The following is a 14,753-nucleotide window of genomic DNA, read 5'->3' on the forward strand; positions in this document are numbered from 1 at the left end:
TGCTTATATGCTCATATATCTACTTCAAAAGTTTCTGTTGAGACTACCATCAGCAAAAACAGCATTAGGGAGACCAGTTTTGAGAAGAATATAACCTTCTGAAAAACAGTCAGCTATATAATTTGAGTGAAAAGCAAAAATACAAATGCAGAAATGCAGTGGCTTTGCATTTCTTTAAAAGTTATCCCTCAGCTCTCAGTTTCACAGTCCTTCTTGTCTAAAACTGAGGGTCAGGACTGCATTTCCTGAACTACCTTCACTGAATTATAAAGTTGTTTGTTTCTTTGTGAGTTAGGTAACAAAAAACAAGAGATGGAATAGCAATCAGAAAGATATTAGCCATTGTGTGGATAATGAAAACTTTAAGAGTATTTGAACAGCAATAGTTCTTCTTTCAATAAAGGCATACACTTTTTTTTTTCTCCATTGCATAAACTAAACACTGACAGCACAAAGGGAATGTGGAAACAGGTTATATTCATTAATATTTACCTGGGGATTTTGAACACCTCTCTCTGCACCTTTGCAGTGCAACATGATCAGAAATTGTATAATAGGACTTGATAGAGGCAAGTTGAAGCTTAAAACACATGAAGGAGAGATAGACATGCTACAACTGTATATTTTTAGTGTTACTGAGCAAAATTGTTCTGTAATGACCTCTTCCCAGCATAAGCAAGAGAATGTTATTGTGTTTCAGCCTACATTGAACTTCCCATGCTTCCAAGAAATACAAATACACTGCTGGTAACCCAGGAGGTTAAACTACACCAGCATCGCCCTCTTCTTTGGAAGACATAAAGGGACAAGAGTGTCTCATATGCTCAGCCTTAGCTAAAAGACTGTTACCCATATCACAGCACTGCAGTCTGCTTTCTTATACTTAAAATTTATCTAGTGATAATTCTTAGCTGTTCTGTATATTGCTATTAGTCTGGGCACACCAGAGGCTTCTGGCCTGCTGTGATTAGGAATAATATGATATAGTTCTTATTATCAGCATGAAAATGAGAGTTTTCTGGTTGAAACTGCATCATTTTGCACTCAGTTTTGCAGTAATTCATCTTTTTTTCATATACAAAGAATGCACTGAATCATGAGTGGAAGTACTGTACTTATTGTGAACTAAAAGTTATTTTTCTGAGAAGTTTCAAGAGAATGTATTAAACACTTCATGTGTTACATTTATTTAGTGATGAAATCTTAAAGGAAAAGCAATGTATCAGACCTTTGCTATGTCCCCAGTCATCTGCCCATTGGCAAGCCCTGCATCACAAGCCCTGGCAAAGGAAGGAAACCTGAGAAATTCCACCTGGATTGTGTTGTTTAGTGTTGGATTTGAATGCTGTATAACACCAATTCAACACAAGTGAAGGTTTTTGTCCAAACAAAGTCCTTAATCTTATATTATTCTTAAGAGAAACCCGTCGAACCACACGATACCTTTGTTTAAAACAGTTGACTTAATCTGGTGACCATCACTTACTGAGGAGTAGAGGAAGGGATAAGATTTACAGCCAGGACAGTTAGTGTCAGGTTTCAATCCTCTTGGGGGTTTTTGGGGTAAAATAAAATGCATTAGCTCAAACTAGATCAACCTGATACCTGCAAGTGAGAGAAAGTTCCCCAGCTGAGGACAATGCCAGGCAACAGCAGTGCTGTCTAGTGCTTTGCATCCCACAATTATCTTGTGGAGTGTGTTCAGTTAACTGAGTGAGTTAATGGAAACAATCCTTTAGTTTTAGGAGAGGATGAGCATAACATTGGGGTTCCTCAAGGTCAGAATTCCAGCTTGCTCCCAGTTCAAGTGCACAGTCACAACAGATGACACAAAGAAGGCAGGAATGCAAGGCCAGGAAAGGGAAGAAAATCAGAAAAGATCTTTTGGAATTTTTCTGATCTGGCATCAGATGAGGATGATCTGCCAGAAGTTTTATTTCCTTTCAAGCTTAATTAAAATTGGTTAACTCAATCAGATGCAGGCTACTATTCAGTAATTAGAAGTCCAAAACAACATGGACCAGAGGTTAAGCTACCACGTTTTCCTTGGCTTGCTACTAAGGTAATGAATACAGGGAGCCAACAGCCAAGCTAACTTTTTAAAATTATGTTCATATTCTATATTTTCAATTTCGATTACATGTTTTGCATATATGTTCCTTCTCTTTTGTAGATAGACCTGTATTTTCATACTTGAATGTGAAAGCAGTTTTGCCACAGTACTTACCATTTATAAAATGCTAATGCTCAAAAAATATACATAAAAATATATTTGAGACCTTTTGGATGACTTCTGATTATAAGACCCTGCAAACCCTTCAATTAGGGAGATATACCTAATTTTTAATCCTGAATCTTCCCAAGGTTCTGTTCTTTCTTGCTATTTGTAATTCAGGATACTAAAATCTAATACTTCCATAAAGAAAACATCACTCAAAGGAAGGAATTCACACACATCTTTCACCTCAGACTGCAACTTTTCAAGTTCAGATTTTCAGAGGGGCCCAGAAAAGTTTGATTCTTCCTGACATATTGGAGCAGATGAGCATCAAATTCTTTTATATCCCTTTAGAAAAATATCAGGTTGAAGGCAGGTTTGGGCTACTCTTAAAAAAAAAAAATCAAACTCCTCTCAAACACCTATTTACATGCTAAAATGAGTTCAAACTCTTCTCCATTTAATAAACAAACAAACAAACAAACAAACAAAAATCTGATGTAATCACAATTGCCTAATATTGATTCTATTATTTGCAAGGCATTTCTGGAGACTGAATGTTGTTTATGAACAGCTTGATTTTTCAATACACAACTTCATTTTCTCTCACTCTTTTTAATTCTTCTTGATTTTGCATATTTTCCATTACGGTAAAATTGAGCCTTTGAATATACCAGATATAAACACACCATTAAATGGCATTTATAAACATCACTCTATTTGGAAAGAAATCACCAAAATATCTGTTTAGTTTATCACTGGAAACACAGAACAATTACTTCTTTCCAATACAAAAAGTCTTTTTAATCTAAGCAAAGACTTATAGCAAGTGGAAGTTCAATATCATGCCTTTGAAAATTACAGTCTGTTTAGACCAAAATGAAACTATTTGAAAGGAAGTATTAAATAGTGAGAAGTAGATATGTGTAATAATTTCCTAAAATATTTTGATTTCTCCTTTCAGTCTCAGTCACTTTTCTATATGCAGTATCCTTTCAACTTCATATCCAGTTTGCAATTTATGGTCTGAAGCAGTCTTTGAAGTATGTAATTTATAGCAAAAAGCACAGGCATAATACTATTTCTCTTTTTCCCCTGGTGCACTGAAGGAAAAAACACATTGAGACCCCTGATTGTGCACTTAGACCTGTATGAAAAAATCATTGCCTAAATCCCTGCACTGAAGGAGTGATAAGAATATTTATTCAGTCATAGGAAAAGGTATATTTACAACTATTCTGCTTTTACTGCTGATATGCTCTCCTCAAGATACAACTAATTTAACTTAATATCATGTCAATATGCAATATCTTAACAAATCTTATCTACGTTATGATAACTGTTTTGCTAGGAAAAAGCTTCACTTCACTTGGAAAAGCAGGCAGCAAAATCTTCTTCTAAAAGTTGCTATAAAGTAAAATATATTTCTTCTCCCTCTGTACTTTATATCACATTGCATATACTTGAAAATTCAGAGGTCATGTTTTACCTCCAGGTAGGTGTTCTCTGCATTGCTGGATTCTGCTGCTTTCAAGGATCTGACAGCTTCATAAAACAAGCCTGATAATCCCAGAGGAGAATTTCTAAATTATTAAAATTATACTTAGGGAGAACAGCAGCATTACTGGATTTTCTGAGAATGTATACATATAGATCACATGTAGGTCACAAGTGGTGTTTCCCACGGCTCAGTATCAGCTCCTGTTTGATATCTTTTTCAAGGACCTGGATGAGGGAATTGAGTGTCCCCTTAGTAAGTTAATAGATGACACCAAGTTGTGTGGGAATGTTGATCTGCTGGAGGGCAGGAAGGCTCTGCAGAGGGGGCTGGACAGGCTGCATCAATGGTTCAAGGCCACTTGTGTGAGTTTCAATAAGGCCAGGTGCTGGGTCCTGTACTCAGGTCACAACAACCCTGTGAGCTCCACAGGCTGGGGCAGAGTGAACAGAAAACTCCTCATTGGAAAAAGGACCTGAGCTGGTCAACAGCAGCTGAACATGAGCCAGCAAAGTGACCTTTTTAGAAAATCAATGTCATCCTGGCCTGTGGCAGCAACAGTGTGGCAGCTGGACTGGGGCAGGGATCATTCCACAGTACTCATGTAATCACAGAATCAATCAGATGTAAAGGATCTCTGAGATCACCGAGTCCAACCTATAACCAAACAACACCTTGTCAAATACACCATGGCCCTGAGTGTCACCATCAGTCTTTCTTTAAACACCTCCAGGGACAGTGACTCCACCACCCTGGGCAGTCCACTCCAATGTCTGATCACCCTTTCTGTGAAGCATTTCCTCCTAATGCCTGACCTAAATCTGCCCTGGAGTATCTGCCCATAAGACCATGTCCTCTTGTCCTGCTGATTGCCTGGGAGAAGAGACCAACCCCCACCTGGCTAAACCCTAATTTCAGGAAGTTTTACAGAACAATAGGATCTCTGTTGAGCCTCCTTTTCTCAGGTCAAACAACCCCAGCTCCTTCAGCTGCTCCTCACAGGACTTGTGCTCCAGACCCCTCAGCAATCTCTTTGTGTTTCTCTGGACATGCTCTAGCACCTAAATGTCCCTCCTGAACAGAGGGGTTTAGAACTGGACACAGGATTTTAGGAGACGCTGGACCTGTGAATGTATCATTATTTTATACAGAGATATGAACACAGATTGCAAGTGAAAATATCAGACTTGATTCCCTAGCCTGTACAGTTCATGCACAAGTGAATTAGTGGAACTGAAGACAACATTGTCTCTTCAGCTTGTAATAACAACACAAGAAAGCAAGGACAACATAAATAAGTTTTTCTTCTTCCTTTCCTGTGTGTTTCTTCTTGTTGTTATTAGAAATAAATAGCTGCTCTTTCCAGGGGCTTTTAAGTATTAATTCCACAAAGAAGGGTGAAATGAGTTTCCCAAGGAGAAAGTTGCATAAAGTCAAAGCTATGGTTCCAGGCAAAATAATACACTGAAGTGGTGCTTTGTGCCCTGTTATCTTTCAGCATATGCATCTGAATTAAACCCAGAAATGTTTCAACATTCTCTGAAGTCAGTGATTTGATATTTGCATTTGCTGCATATTTTTTTCAGAACTCTTTGTGACCCACACACTACCCAGTACCAAAAATGTGGCTATACTGCCTTCTGAACAATGAGAGAAAAAAATGTTATTGTTACATATGTAATATTATAACCACGTTGGATGTATATTTATAACCTAATCTTTGCTCTTCTGTGGTACTTTGCTGCTGTTTCTTCTTTCCTTGTAGCATTTAGTGGCAAATCCAAACTATACAAAAGATACATATCTATCCTGATAACCAGGATGCTTTTTCATGCATTTTCCTCTGTCTATGTGAATGTGTTCTTGTTCTTCAGACCTGAGAAAGTGTGAAACGCTACAAAATGACCTTTTCCAATTCATTTAAAGGAAAAAAAGGAGAAAGAAAAAATCAAACATAAGTGATAGACAAAATTCACACCACAGCAAAAGGAAGGAAAATCATGCCAGTAGTGATATTTTTAAACTTTTAATTCTTCGGCTTTTGTGAAATGGGAAAATATGTCTAAGACCAAGAACTGCAAATGAGATTCAGTGGGCTTGTGTGATTTCAGGAGTAAGAAAACAGAATTAGATTATGCCAGTTATGCCAAATAAAAGGAAGAGATGGTTTGTTCACTGGTTTTCTCTCTGCATCTAGATCAAATTTAAGCAACTTTACAACTGCACCAACTGAAATATCATCTGAAAATACAGAATAGTCTTTATTTCCTAAGGGTTGTCTTGGAGGTGATGCAAACTTGAATTATTTCTTATCAGTCTGTGCACGAGAACATCTGGAAAGTGGAGACAGCTTTCTTAGGGGAGAGACATCTGCAGCTCCTTTAATCTTTAGAGTTTGAGACCCGTTTATTTTGAGGTTTTAATGAAGTTTCACTGTAATATTTTTATCAATGAATACACTGTAAAATGTTGCTGTTATCCAAAATCATCTTAACAGCTTCAGTACCTAAAAAATTACCTGGCTGCTTTTTAGTGACTTACCCAGCTCACCTATGAACCAGTCCTCAGACATGTAGATCAATACATTGTACCAGAATAATCTCCTTTGCTCCTATACATTAGTACAGATCTTTAAGGTTCAGTGGCTTTGCTTCAATTACCAGAAGAACAAGAATGGGTTGCTTTTTTTACTTATTAGGCATTCCCTGGAGGCCATTGGAGAGGTTGCTTCTCAGATTAAAACATATAAATAAAGGAACTTCTCATTCAGGTGAGTGAGTGAACCAATTGATCTTGCTTCCAGTCAGACAGAAACTTCAGGGTCTGTTTTCTACTGCTGTGTTATTCCTTCACAGAGTACAAAAGCTGAACTTCAACCAAAAAAATCAAAAGATTGGGACTGACAGATTTATTGTGTATTTATACCTGTCTATTGTCTCTGCCACCAGGATTTTGACAAGCCTTGAAACGACAGAAAAATACTACTAGAATTTAGTTGATTAAATTAAATATGTGAATCTGGTTTTATGCTGGAGAAAGTGATTTTTTTTCTTTCATTATTTATCAGTCAATTTGAAGTGAATTTTTCCAAGTGTGTTCCAACAGCTGGTGTGTTCTATGCAGGTGGAACAAAGGGTTCAAAACAAAGTGATGCTGGATCCTCACTGTTGGTTGCAAAGGTGGATCTGTAAATGCAGGTTACTGTACTCAGGCTCACCAGCAGCCTGTTTATTTAGCATCTAGTTTCTAAGAGTGGTCAGTGCTGGAGATTCCAGAAAAGCTGCTGGTGGCTTCCACTTCTCCTTTTGCTTGGGCAGAGGTACCACTGCTGAGAGTGAGAAAGCCACCTGAACAGGTGTGACAAGATCTTTGAATAGCCCTTGACACAGATTATTCTTGAGGATCTACAGAAAATCTGAGGCTGTGTTACAATTAAGGATCCCTTGTTAGACTTTACAAAAGTTTTATAGTGACCACAGGTTAAAAGTGGACAGTAAGTGATATTCAGTGATCAACCTGAAATCAGCCAGTTTCTGACAATGCCACACCCTGAAGAAATACATCTGGGAATATTTTCATATTGCTTTAAGAAGCTGCAAATAGTGAAGCATTTCAAGCTATGAAGATCTACAGAAAGTATGCTTGCAAAACCACATCATATCAGAATATATGGCAATCAGATGTTTTCAATGCAGTAATAGTTTTCTACTATGCACAAGATTTTGAAAAATTACATAATGATGAAGATAAAACCCAAAATTTTAATAGTAATAGAAAGATAGGTATTTAGTTATGTTTTAAAACTAGCTATCTTGTTGAACAATTGCTACCTCTTGACTTTCACAAGATACTCACCTTCATCTAAACACAATTTTTGCTTGTACTGCATTTTGCTTTTTCACAACAATGAGGCTTTCTTACTAAAATCTTTGGCTTAACAGGAATGTATTCTTGTCCAATAGAGGAATATATAGGGCATGATGAAGTACAGATACTAGTTCACTTATTTTAAAATATTTTTTTCATAGTAGTTGATTTTCTCTGAGACAGATTATTTATACACCCTTAAAAAAGAATCTTCTCTTAAGACCCATGAACCCCAAATTTCTATGTGTGAGGGATATAGCATAGAATGAAAAATTATATAGCTTTGCTGCAATTTATGACTTGAATGAGACAAAAAAAAGAATAAGGTGGGAGTGGTTGGAAAGAATAGATTACTGGGGTTTGATACACTTTGGAAGTAAAGTCTGATTGATTGTCTTCATTTTATTTTGTCTCAGTACACACCCAGAGAATTTCAGAGACTTCATCTTTCCTTTGAAAGAAAAGCCAAGGGCTGAATTGGCAGAGATGCAGCATTGACACAGTTGATGAAATACAACAGTGGTGTCACCTTGGGCAGTTTGCACTCTACTGTGCTCTGTAATGCAGTCTGCAAAATGTGTATGCAGATCTCATGCCAAGATCTCATGCTAATTTAGAAATCACTTGCATCAGCATCAGAATTGTACTATGCAGTGTAGTACAGAAAAATGCTTCCAAATTGGCCTGGCATGTTGGTAGCCCTGACACATATTTTAAACAAATAGAATCAGAATCACAGAATATGCTGAGTGGGAAGGGACCTATCAGGATCACCAACTCCAACTCCTGGCCCTGCACAGGACACCCCAAAAATCAAATCACCCCCAAAATCAAATGTACCATCTGCCTGAGGATATGTCCAAACACTTATTGAACTCTGTCAGGCTTGGTGCTGTAAGCTCCTCCCTGGGGAGTCTGTTCCAGTGCCCATCCACCCTCTGGATTAAAAACTTCTCCTGATATCCAACATGAAGTTCCCAACTCAGCTTCATGACATTTCCTTGAGATCTGTCACTGACGACAACTCACAAGAGATCAGTGCCTGCCCCTCCTCTTTCCCTCACAAGGAAGTTTTAGCTGCAGTGAGCTCTCCCCTCAGTCTCCTCCAGGCTGAGCAGACCAAGTGACCTCAGCCCCTCCTCACTCACCTTCCCCTCCAGTCCTTTCATCCCACAGTCCTCCTTAGACACTCTCTAATAGTTTAATATCTCTCTTAGGTTGTGGTGCCCAAAACTGCACACAGGACTCAAGATGTGGCCCCACCAGTGCAGAGCAGAGCAGGACAATTCCCTCCCTTGCCTGGCTGGTGATGCTGTGCCTGATGCACCCAGGACCCAGCTTACCCTCTAATATGGAGACATTTTCTCTAGAAATTCATTTTGATCCATGGCATTGCTTCAGAAAGAGTTTTGTTGCACTTATTTTTAGTCTTGGCTTTGAGCCAGACCCTTAGATATATTGGTTCTTCTATTGCTTTACACTATCCCCACAGATCTCACAGGAAGAAAGAGACAGTGATTGAAGATAAAACTCTCCTGTAACACTGATATTTTACCTTGTCTTTGAGGGATTTGAGTGGAGTGCCAAATCACACTACAAATACACTTTAAAAAAAAAAGAAAAATGTTTAAATCAATCTGAAATAAAGGGGTTGCTTTTCTTTGGTTTGTGATCCTTTGGGGATAGAGTCTGAGTCCCAGAGACAGTGAAGGAGTTTTTTTGACCTTGGCAAGGTTAATCATATGTGTTTGTCCTCCACCAAATTGTTATCTACACATATTTGTAAAATCTAAATTTTATTTCTTATTACCCACCTGAGAAAGGAAAGAATATAGCAAAAGTAGTAGTAGATTTGCTGCTGTATGGCAACATATAAATTTCTGGAAAGGTATGTTTGAAGCACAATGTTGACCCTACTTATAATTATTTTCCTATAACAGTATCACTTGGTGCTATATAACATTACACCTATCTTTTTCTAAATTAAATGAAGTATGAAATAAATAGGGTAAAATTAGGAATACAATTCAACCATAATGCTTGATCTCACAAAAGCAGTTATTTGATTGATGATTAGTTGCCTAAAATTTAATTTAAATATATGGATACATAGCAAAATTGCAGAAGTTCTCTGAGTTAGAGAAATGCTTCAATTTCCCTAAAGTCTGTTTCTTTAACTCTACATATCACTCCAGGAACTTTACAACAAATAATTTTAAAAGCCTATTGCCCCTGCTTTCCTAGTAAGTAAGATGTTGCTGTTACTGACCTAATTATACTGCACAGCCTGCTTTTATAAATGGAATACTCGGGCATTTATATATTTTCCTCTATATTCCACATCGTTATCTGAAGGACTGACTGAATTTACTATTGTAGGCTACAGACATAATTCAGATCTGCAAGAAAAAAAATCTATTGTTACAAAACGAAATAAGGTCTATTATGAAGTAAAGTTATTTTGTTCCCCAGGAACATTTAAAAGATAAAATATTTTTCTTAATCTGAAAGATAAATTTAAAACCAGTCTTCCAAGTGTGTAAAACTGCATAAACCAAACAGAACAATCATAGCCATATAGCTTATTTTACAATTAGTATTAGCTAAAACTCTACAGCGTAGCTGATTGAATGGACATTTCTTAGAACCCACTATCTTCTGCTATGTTACAGAAAACCACATGGTTGATTTCATCCAACAGACTCCAAGGCATCAGCAGAAAGACAGTTTCAAGTGCAATTTATTAGACATGGATTTCCTTGGTGGAAATACTGTCTCTATACAAAAAAGACAATGGATCCATACATTAAGTCAGATGCCAAAACCTACATGGCAGAAGGTTTTAGAAAACACAGTGTAAGATGTTCTGCTAGTCTATGCAAAATTACATTACCAGTTTTTGTCTTTCCATTGTGATGGTCACAAACTCTTGGAAGTGTTGGAGGGAAGGACCTCTGAAAGTCATCTAGTACATCATCCTGCTCCAAGCAAGGCTATTCCCCCAACTACATCAGATCAACTATAGCCATGGCTGAGTCTTCAAAGCAACCAGGAACGTGTGTTTCTACATGCTGCATATCTCTGGTTAGCAATATTGCTCTCACTGCCTCTTTCTAGTTTCTCAACATTGTATTTTGACAGAAAACACTAGACTGCTAAGTTGAAAATTTGTCATTTATCCAGCCTGGACTCCATTGAATTTATAGTGAGAATGTTGCAATTCTCCACCTCCTCTTTGCCTGTCTCAAAGAAGAATGCAGTGTTGGCTTTTTTCTAGTCAGCAGGGATCTCCTCTGAATTTTCTTAGGTTAGTCTCACCATCACTTCAGCAAACTCCTTTAGTATACCTCCAGATGTATCACATTCAGTCCCACAGATCTGAAGACCATCAGCTACTCTAAATAGTCCCCTGAAGCTTTTGCTCCTCAAAAGTCATCACCACATTGATAGAAGCAATGGCCCCAGAAAGGGCTTTGTCTGTAAGAACTGACACAAAAGAACACCTTGAATATTTCAGCTTCCTGATTTGCTCAATGCTATGGTGCCCTCCCTCCACATGTATGAAAGCCCCCCAAGAGGAGAGGAAATAGCTATTAAAGGCCCATACACCTCCTTCTCTGCCCAGACAATCTGTTACTGGCCTCTACCACACCACATCAAAATATGGCTCATCTCACTCTGGACTCATGTTTCTACCTGTATTTTTTCAACATTCAAAGATCTCTTCAACAGAAATCACAATTATTCCTCCTTTTTCTGCCTTCATGTCTATGCTGAACAGCCTGTTTCATCCATGCCAGTGCTCACTTTTTATGCCACCTCTTCCACTTGCACTTATCTCTCTGTAGCACTGCTCATAATTGTAAAAGCCAAAATATCTGACCCAGCATCCTTCCCCAACAGGATTTGTTTCTCCTCTGCTGCCAGGTTACTGATTAAAGACTAAATAGCTGGAGGTTGAAATGGAACCCTCCTCCCAGTGCCAGAAGTCACAGATTACACCCTGCTGGATGGGTGCCCTCTTGCTGCCCCAGCACTGCCTTCCCACCTTGGGGTGTCCCTTGTCCCAGCAGTCTCTTGAAGGCTCTATCAATGCCTCATCTGTCATTCTTCACAGAAGGGCTGCTTATTTCTTGGCTAGTACAGTTTTGCTTGTTTTAATTAAGAAGGAAAGCATGAAGTAACAGAGTTCTTTTTATTTACTCATTTTATTTTTCAATCTGGACTGCAGTCCTTAGGAACACATATATGCAATGTGAATAGAACACCTGACCTGTGTAGATGGGAAGTCAGACCACTGACTTACCTGTGTTCCTAAAATCTGTGGTCTACAATAAATTCTCCTTCTCTTTAATTATTTGTGAAACAGAATGCTCTTCCAGCTGTGAAGGACACAGAAGAAGGAGATGTGTAGAAAGAAACACAGTTGAAATTCTGCAGTGTAAGTCTAACCTTGCAGAGAAAGAGAGAGCATCAATTGTGTAGAACCTGCTTTTTGGAGCTGAAATCCAGCTGTGCCTGCAGAGAGGGGAAAAGCTAATGAGCTGATATCCTACTGTGGAAGTCTGTGCTGGGCATCTCTGAAATCTAGTGCAGTAGAAGAGATTTTTTTTCTCTGATTTGGGGTGAATCACACCTCACAGGCCATGTTTCTAATTTTTAATGTGTTCTGGTGGAGAAGCTAAACTGTGTGTATTTGCCACTGTGAAATATCTTTTCAGCTCTAGCAGAAATACATCTTGTGACAAAATGATGCTTCTTCCTCAAAGGCAGCAAAACAGACATGTATTTTTAGGAACAGAGGCACCCTAAGTGATCACTTCAGTGTTCCAAGATGATCTCAGAATGCTTCAGGGTAATTCTCTCTGGAATAAACTCTTCATGGAGACAGTCCACCTGAAGTCTCACCTGCCAGTGTCTGGTTCATGCTTTGAAATGCAATTTATCTGCTGGAATAATCTAATCTTTTGGTGACTCCCTGCTAAGCTTTGCAATAATATAAGTTATTTGAATTAATAATTACTACACAATAATTTAAATTATTGAAGTGAAGTTAATGCAGTTCATTATTTTCTCCTATGTAGAATAAATACCTCAAAGATTTTAATTGTTCTTCTGGGACGAAATAAAGATCAGTAGCATAGGTCCATTCACAGAGATGTCTTCTTCCTGTCTATTTTACATATTAGAGGTACTTATGACACTGAAACATAAGGAATAAATCTATTAGTTTCCTTCTTGGACAGTGTGACAGGTTGATAGACACTCTTGAATTTTATGGTGTTTTATGGTGTTTTATCTGTGATTCAAACAGTAGGTCAGTAAAATCTACTGTTGTTCTTTAATACATGTATATAGACCCAAAAGCAGGGAATGCAACCAGACCATCCCCATCAGATACAGACTGACTTGGAATCACTGGATCAAGATGCAATAATGATTTGCATCAGTTGAAGTTACAGACCATAATATTTACATTGTATGTAAGCAAAAGGCTTATGGCTTGGGTTTTTGCATATCCTGACATGAAATAATCTGCTTTATCAAGAAATGAAGCTCCTGATACATAAAGCACTCTTTTCAAGTGACACTGGCTCCCACATTTAACTAAAAAGAGACACAGAGATACAGGCTTCTGCATAGTACACTTTAAAGGAAAAAAACTCTCTATTATCATTCTTCTTCCTCTAAATCCTCCACAATCTTAGCCATGGCTGAGAGATTTAAAATAGGATTATATCAGACTTTACCTAGCAAGACTTCCAATTAGTTTTTAAGACAATACTCATATTTCTACTATACTAGGAGAAGCAGCAAAATTTATGGATCATTAGGCCAGTAAAACTGAGAGGAATGCAGCTGCAGTTACTTTAGACAAGACATGAATGCACCTATTTTTCTCATATTTTTATGTTCTGGGTTTATACTATATATCACTGCCTCCATAATTCTGAAAACTGCTACTTTTTTATAATTTTATCTTTTTCCAGTGCTAAATCTCTAAAACGGCTTGAAGAGAAGGATTGTTACAGGAGAGATTAAAAAAATGACTATTGCATTAGCTGTGTTCTCTTGGGATTTACTTGAGGAACTCTGAAAGCTGCATTTACTTTTTAGGGAAAATTATGCTCTGAAAATTAAAATGTCTATTAACATAAAGTAATCCCATTTTCTTCAACATAATATAAATCTTAATATCAGTTTTGACAAAATATTACACTAGTTTGGTTTATTTGAAGTAGACTAAGAATACTGATTATTCAGGTAAAGATTCCTAATTACACATTATTCTGCTTAATATATAAATATTAATTAAATGTATTCTATATGAAAAGCCCCTGTCTCCTGTGCCCCAGATCAATGGCACACAACCCCAAAACACAATTCTCCTGGGCCCAGCTCTAAGGTCAACACCAATTTCCTGAGTAGTCACTTTGGCATCAAGGATGTCAGGCTGAATATATATACAAAAATTTTGCTAAACTAAGCTCCTGCTTAATAATCCCTCTTCCAGTTTTCACTTCTTGCACTTAATAAGAAACTTCATAAGACACTTTCTGATAAGGTTCATGAACATTCACAAACATTCATGAGTAAACCAGAGCAAAACAGCTACTAAAGAAAATAAATTTCAAATGCTGACTTAACCTTTCCAAATTTTGCTCTTTTTTGGTCTTTAGAACATCAAGATCATATAACTTCTTCTTTTCCCAAACTCACATTCAAAACAATCATGTTTATGTGTCTTTCTCTCTCTGTGGTATTATTTTGACAGCAAGCCTGATCCCTTTAGTGTCAATATTTCTACCTTTATTTTTTTATCTCAGCAAGAGTTGTCACTAGATTTGTAAAGGAATTTCACTTCCAACTCACAGATCATGGCATGAAAAATATGAAACACAGCAGACACAAGACTGACAATTGAAACCTCTGATAATTATTCCAATTACTGAAGAAAGTGAACAAAAAAACCCCATCACTTCACTATGATTAGCTGTAATTTTTATTGAAATTATATGCATTATAATGACACTCAATGTAGTGCATGCTTGTCTAAATCAGAAGAATGTATTTCCTGAAATCTGTCCCATAATTTACCAGGACTGCACACATTTCTACATGAAAGATCCAAGAGTTTATTTTAAAACATTCTTTGTGTGTGAATACTGA

The sequence above is a fragment of the Erithacus rubecula genome (genome assembly GCF_903797595.1).
Source record: "Erithacus rubecula genome assembly, chromosome: 3".
NCBI classification, from domain to species: Eukaryota; Metazoa; Chordata; class Aves; order Passeriformes; family Muscicapidae; genus Erithacus; species Erithacus rubecula.